Here is a 7,858-nt window from a genome sequence, read left to right as displayed (position 1 = left end):
ACAGGTGACTTCTTCACTATGCATTCTGTTTCTGCTCTGTTCAGTATGGAGATTAATTTTGTACTCTCTACCTGAACTAAGTAGACTGTCACTCTATAAAATATGTATGGCTATACTAACAGCTGGCTTCAATGATTTACATGTAGACCAACAAAAGATAGAAAGTTTGTAACTATTTAAAAGACAGATTTTTCTAAGCGTATGTATTGTGAAAGTCTGGACAGGAGTTCCAAAATAAAAGTATTTTTTATGTAAGGTTCAGCAATGGTGACTGGAGAAGAAACGTTGCTGAGTGTGAATGGATATCCAGAAACCCATGGAGGATGTCACTTGGGTCTCCTTTCACTCTTGCTCATACAAGCAGAGATTACAGAATTCAGTTGCTCTGATCAGCTGATTCCCTACCTCCCAAACAAGAGCCTAGGTAGGTGAGATAAGATTGCTGAGCAAAAAGATTTCAGATGATCCTGACATGTTCTTAAGTGTGAATTCAACTGTGTTAGAGGAGATTCCCAAGAATCCATTAGGGAACAAATATCTGGAATCCATTAGGAAGTAGATCCCTGGAATCCATTAGAAAATAGAATGGCTAGTCATGAATTTCAAAAGAAAGGAAATGGAAGAAGTTACAAAAACCAGAGAAGACAGCACAGAGCTCTAGCAATGGCAGGCCAAGACAATCCGGGATGCAAGTGATACCCATGGGAAGCAAGAGATGCTACCACACCCAATTGCCTAGGAGGAATATTTACATCATGTGAGGCAGTTCTATCAGGCTTGGCAAATCCAAGTGCCTCCAGAAACCACGTGAGAGCTACAATCCCCACACAGTGTGCAAACTGGTTACAACCACTTCTTGGGACACTAGCAAGTGATTGTACCTAGGGAAATTATACACTACACCAGTTCTTGGGATGTTACTTGGTAAAACTGTACATCAAGCTCCTTTTATCAGCAGAAAGTATACTCAGCCTCCAGACCTCCTGCAGCTGCCTCCCCAGCTGAATGGATCTAAGGTGGAAGCTCACAGAGGGGAGGTGAACAGCAATTCCTCTTGGCTTGCAAAGCTGTGGAAGGCACCCTAGTTGATGCTTCTGACTTTGACACCAAGAAAATCTATTTCCTCTGTATGTCTTTCCTAACAACATTGGAAGCCTGGCATTATAGTTGGCATTGCACTTATGAGTTTAAATTAGAACAGAAGAAACTCTGAGCTCCTGAGAAAGACTAGCTGCCTGTTCGGAGGGCTTGCCAAGGCTAGAGCTCTGTGCTATTTTTTCTGTTTGTTGTAACATCTTCCATTTTCTTTCTTGTAAAATTCACATCTAGCAATCTATTTTCTACTGGATTCCAGGGATCTGCTTCCTAGTGGATTCCAGAAATTTGTTTCCTAATGGATTCTTGGGAATCTCCTCTAACACGGTTGAATTCACACTTAAGAACACGTTAGAGTCATAGGGCAAATGACAGATGGAAGCCAAGTTGTCTCAGTTGAAATGAAGGCCCTCAGGCAGGGAGCTGGCACATGAATGAAGAGCTGCAGGCCAGTTGGGAAGCTTCTTGCCAGGCCTATGGGCTAAAGCTTAATGCTGCCAAGTCCTCTCACATTCTTACCTTTGTATAAATAGGTCCTGGAAACAGGCACAGACCTTCATGTAGCAATTGTTATATTTTTATGTGAGGCATAGATTCTGTTTCCAGGGATACTGGCATCTTCTGTGCAAGTGTTTCTGTTCAGCTGACACAAAGGCTAGTGCTGTTGGGCTGCTTGTTGACCTCTGTACAGATGAGCGCATGTTGAAAGTTAAAGTCCTTAGTTAAACTGTGCTTCTCTCCAGCTCAGGGTTGCTCAGGAGTGCCACAAAAACAGAAATGGCAGCATGAAAAGTTGCATGTTAGCAGGGACTCAAGTTCTCCACATGAGATCTCTCACCTGTGAGCTGGTGAGGACACCCATTCTACAGCTCTATACACTCCTGGTGTGGTCACCCATTCTACAGCTCAATACGTTCCTGCTACTCTAACACCAAGCTATGGTTGCTCACTGTATCATGTTGTATTTGTGCTATCTTAATATCTCCTTTCACCTCAGTCTGGTAAGAGAGGACATCACAGAAGTGTACACACTGAGGCTCCAAGTCCCCATGAGAACCCTCACCATGAGGGAGGACAACAAAATAAGGTGTCCATCCTTCTCTTTGCCAAAACCCTTTATAGGAACCTCTAGATATGGTGAAAAGCCCATGAGAAGGCCTGGAATATATAATCTTCTGGCCTGCCTCTAGGCCCACCAGAAAGGGGCAGGCTTCTCAGGGATACCATATCAACCAAATACAGCAAACCAAGTTGCAATGAGACTAGGCACTTCCCCTCATATTAAGGCTGGATAAAGAAACCAGTAGGAGGGAAAGGGTCCCAAAAGCAGGCAAAAAAGTCAGAGACAGCCCCAGCTCCCACTGTTAGGACTTCCACATTTTAATTTGAGTCTATGTTAAGAACTATAGGGTCTGATGCTTTGTTAGTCCACCTTGTGGGCAATCTTGACTAAGGATAGGAAAATAAAGATGATGGCCCAGATCCTTTGCATATGAATTGCTAGTCTACGTTCTTCAAGATGGAAGTCATCCCTGGAGGGGGGGGGGTGAAGTAAGCCAGGCCCTACAGGGCAAACATAATCTACCATCTCAAGTGAGATATGAGAGTAGCATTGATCAGACAGATGGGTATTGTGTATTAATAGCTAGGGCCATGCATTGAGGAGGTAAGCTATTGGGATCAAGGTGCATGTAATCTCTGACTCTTGGCTTTCTCATTTCTGTGCTGCCATATGCCTACAAGAATCATGGGGAACGAAGAAAGTAAAACTTCAATTTAAAAAGCACAAGCTCTGTTCCAATGCACAGTAGCATCAACAGGAGACCTTAGGGATTTGGAATGTGGGGAAAGAGGGCAGGGTCACAGGATTAGACAGGGTCCTACCAGGGACACAAGCTGAAAGCTGGTCATCTAGACACCTCACCTGCTGGGCATTGTGAGACACCTAGAGGAGAGCTCAGAGTAGGAAGAAAGTTTCCTCCATGTTCTATAAGGAATCCTCTCCAAGCACACCACCATAGTGTACAATGGCTGACTGATGCAGTTCAGACCAGTGCAACCCCCTCCAGAGGCTGCTGGTAGTACTATTTCCAAAGGCTGTGGAGTGAGGGAAGAGCTGAACATGCTCTGTGCTGCTATTTTTCAGTTAGTATCTACTTATCTTGGACATTGGCATCTCCTGGAGTTCTAGTGTGTTTATAATCTGGAGCTCGCTCGATCTCATGGTGCCTTGCTAATTAAAATGTATTCTCAGGCTCAGGGCCAAGGCTCAGTAGCAGAGCATTTGCCTGATTTTATATATATATATATATATATATATATATATATATATGATTTCTTTTTTCTTTCTTAAGTTAATACTAACTTAAGTTTTACATCACTATTTCATTACTTTTATTGTTGCAACAGAACTCAACTGTACTTATCAATGCCATAAACAAAATAAAGGACAGTAGCTTTTGTGTATGTGTGTGTGTCTGTGTATCTTTGTGTGTGTATGTGTCTGTGTGTAGGCCTAGGCTTAGATAGAAATATTCAAAGTCAGAATTAAAAGTGATTCAGAAAAAGTAAAGTATAAGGAAAAATAAGGAACATAACAAAACAAAACAAAACACCCACCAATTGAGTAAGTCTTTGTTGAGACGTGCAGCCCGTGGAGTCCCTTGGAAAAATAATGTTCATAGATTTATCATGAAGTAAGACCTAGATATGGGGTATCTGCTGGGTTCCCCCTGATGCTGAGTACCAGCCTAGTTATTTTGGTAATTCATCTGGCCATGTGTCAGAGATCTCAGACTGGAAGATTTAACAACTGGAGTAACATTAATGGGGAACATCAGTACAGAGCCTGCACAGCTGGCAAGCAGATGTTCATGCATCCTCACCACTGACTGCTATGAGAGAAAAACATAGCAAGAAACAAACAAAAACCAAATATTTCCATATAACCAAAACTTGACTATTTTAGCTGTCACCAGAAGTGTAGAAGTCACACCAAAAGAGACATTTGAAACTTACCCTGTGCCTGCCTTTGATATTTTTTAGACAAACCTCCTGGGAGTTGTATTTTTGGCTCACACATTACTTAAAATGTGGTAACAAATAAGATGCTCTTCTGTCAAGGATAAATTTATTCAAAGTGAAATAACAACTCAATTTTAAAGTAGTCCTATCTCTAGAGATATCTCTTCAAAAATTAATATCCTTTTCATTTATCTTTAGTTCTATATGTTTCCTTCTTACATTTTAGAATAAGGGTTTTTTTTTTTTTGTCCCTTCAATAAATGCGTCTGAGCCGTTACCATGCAGATCACTTTATCTGGTTTGATGGATAAGAAATATACAAGGTTCTTCCGTCAGGTTTCATAATGTAGAAATTCATGTCTATAAGTAATTATTAAAATAGACAGAAAAGGGTAAAAGGAGATCAGAGCAACTTCCACTCAGAAGAGGACAGAAGAGAGAATGCTTTTCTAGATAGAGCATGCTAAGAGGGAATCCAGTGAGAGCTTTTGCAAGCCATTCTGAGGTTGTGGCAGAACGTTCTCACTGAGACACATGAACTGAGAATCACATGAGTAGCATGCACATTAGAACTCTATGCTGTACACAAGACATTAGAAATGCATGCTGTACACAGGACCCTAGAGATGCATGCTGTACACAGGACCCTAGAGATGCATGTTATACATAGGACACTAGAGATGCGTGTTATACACTAGACACTAGAAATGCATGTTATACACAGGACACTAGAGATGCATGCTCTACACAGTACACTAGAAATGCATATTATACACAGTACACTAGAAATGCATGTTATACACAGGACACTAGAGATGCATGTTATACACAGGACACTAGAGATGCATGCTTTATATAGGACACTAGAAATGCATGCTGTACATAGGACACTAGAGATGCATGCTGTACATAGGACATTAGAAATGCATGTTATACACAGGACACTAGAAATGCATGCTATACACAGTATACTAGAAATGCATGCTGTACATAGGACACTAGAGATGCATGCTGTACACAGGACACTAGAAATGCATGTTATACACGAAACACTAGAAATGCAGGCTGTACACAGGACATAACCTAACATAGAGAAAAATAATGTCCAACTAATAAGTGAGAATAATTTTAACCTCAAGGTTGAAATAAGTAAATTAAACTAAAGATAAAACCCAGTGTTTCGCTACATTTTTGAGACAGTAAGGATACTCCAGAGATCCAGAGGCAATGAGAGGAGCTGAGACCTAAAGGAGCTGGGGAAGAAGTTGATGCCATCTCTACTCAGAGTATGACCCTGGGTTTCCAACATCCAAACCTACTCAGCATGCACCAGCAGTCGCACTACTGGGAATCCCACACAAGCCAATAGTCTCTCTTTTGTGCTTTTTTTTTTTTTAATTCCAAAAATGACTGGAAATGTTTTAACATTTTAGTCAAAGATCACAAACAGAAACAATGATGTGATGAACATCTATCTGTACACATCTATATAGAGATTAGTATCTGTCTATACATAGTTAGAAAGAAAATTATATAAGTGTTGTAAGTATGCAACTAGAGACTGAGAGAGTTGTATAAATACTATGTGTGTGTGTCTATTTGTAGAAACCTTCTGTAAGATTTTGGCTCCCATCACTGAGACAACTCCACAAGTCCCAAGACTTTTGGCATAAGACACAACCTCAGGGCCAGGAGGTGGATGCTATAGCTTGTCTGAGGCAGCAGAGTGCCCTCCTATGGGTGGAGGTCAAGTTGTTTCTCTCTATAAAGTCCTTGAACTTAATTGCATTAGAGGAAAATATTGGGGTGACAGACTCAGGGATTGATGTCACATACAGCCAACCTCCCAGAAACCCTGGTATGATTCGAATGCTAAACAACCCTCTTAGAGTCTCACCATCCCCAATGTGATTTCTCTGTTTCTTGCCTGCAGTTTAAGATGTGAGCCTTTGGGTGTTTGTGCCACCACGCCTGCTGCCTGCTACCTGTCACCACAATTCTGTGCTATAGTGTATGCTTATCCTTCTTGAACCATAAACCAAATAAAGTTTTTCTACTATAAATAGCTTGGTTCATGGTGTTTTATCATAGAAATCCAAAGGTATGTAACTACTGAAACTGGAATAACATTCGGTCAAATATACTAACAACTAATGGCTCACCCAAGTTGATTACAACGGGTACCAATGATATTTAGGGAGTTAAATATCTCATGCTACACCCCAAAGAGAGATTTATGGAATAATACAATTATATAGATACATTTTTAATATATTGCTACTGAGAAAGCATAGCAGAGAGTAAATCGCAATATATTCTGCCACTTCTGTTACATATGGGTTATGTCTATGGCAGTAACATGCTCACACGCAGGAAGAAGGTAAGAGAGCCTGTTTAACACCAGCAGGCTATTTATACAGGGAAACCTTGTGAAATGTTGTTCTAGTTTTATGCAAGTGTTTGTGCACATATATGTGCATGCATGTTTGTACAGGTGAGCATATGTGTGCGGTTATGCACATGTTTGGGGAGTACGGTTGTATTCTCAGGATGCTGTCCACCTCTTTTGAAATAAGACTTCTTGTTGACCTGGATCTCACTAATTAAGCTTAGACTGCTTGGCCAGAAAGGCTCCGGAGATCCTCCAGAGGACTGTGATGACAAGTATGCACCATCAAATTCAGAAATTTTATGTGGGACTAAACTCATGTCCTCATGGTGCACTTTACCAACCAAAGTATCTCCCCAGTCTTTCTCTAGATTTTAAAAATCTTAATTTCCAATGTTTTCCAAATATCTTGGATTATCTAAAGTGGGAAGATAGATAACGAATCTATTATCATCAATAATAGGAGGAGTTTTATAAAGACAAATGAGTTAAGAAGAATTCAATTACATTCCTGCAAAACTTAGTATAACAAATTAAAGTGTCACCCAAAGACAACGAACAGTATCCCTGTGTTTCACATCACATCACCATGGACTGGTAACGTAACAACAAAGCTTCTCTTTCCCCAGCTCTGTAATCTTGAAGCCAGAAACAAGGTCTGTTATGGTAAGATCTGGTAACAGGCTCTCTTCCTGAGATGTAGGTTGCTGACTCCCTGTTCTTGCATGGTGGAGAGAACTGGCTGTCTGCTCCACTCTTCTCAGTGCTCTTCTCAGGGCACTAATCAGGTCAGGTTCAACCAGCATATTCCATGGATATTGAAATGCAAAAGGTAATAAAATCTCCATGGATGGGAAGAGATGCCTGAGACCCTTGTGGTGAAAGTGCACACAGCCAAGAGTGGCTTCTGAGGAGACCTGGAATGAGTGAGTGCACAGCACACTGTGGGTTATGTGCAGAGAAAAGATGATCACTGTCTCAGGCAGCCTTGACTAGTCTTCCTCACACAAAAAAAATGGAAATTTTAGCTTCTTCTCCAGGTTATTTTTCTGGAGAAAGTATAAGTGTTTACTTAGAGGGATGATCTAGGCAAGCTTTGCAGGGCCCATGCCCCCTATACTCTACTGTACTGTTCTTCCCTCTGGTGAAGGTCTGACCTCTGCCTGCTAAGGTCATATCACTCCATCGCTCTGTATAGGACTTTGTCTCTGGTCTCACAGTTCCCTGATATAACCAACACTTCAAAGACATGTGACAAGACTGTAAATCATTTAAATTCTGGATTTTTCTAAACTTTTGAGCATACTTACTTCCATTCTCTTATTTTAACAGGATTTAAGAAACTGTCTT

The sequence above is a fragment of the Mus caroli genome, chromosome 12 (genome assembly GCF_900094665.2).
Source record: "Mus caroli chromosome 12, CAROLI_EIJ_v1.1, whole genome shotgun sequence".
NCBI classification, from domain to species: domain Eukaryota; kingdom Metazoa; phylum Chordata; class Mammalia; order Rodentia; family Muridae; genus Mus; species Mus caroli.
Note: the sequence above shows the minus strand (reverse complement) of the source record.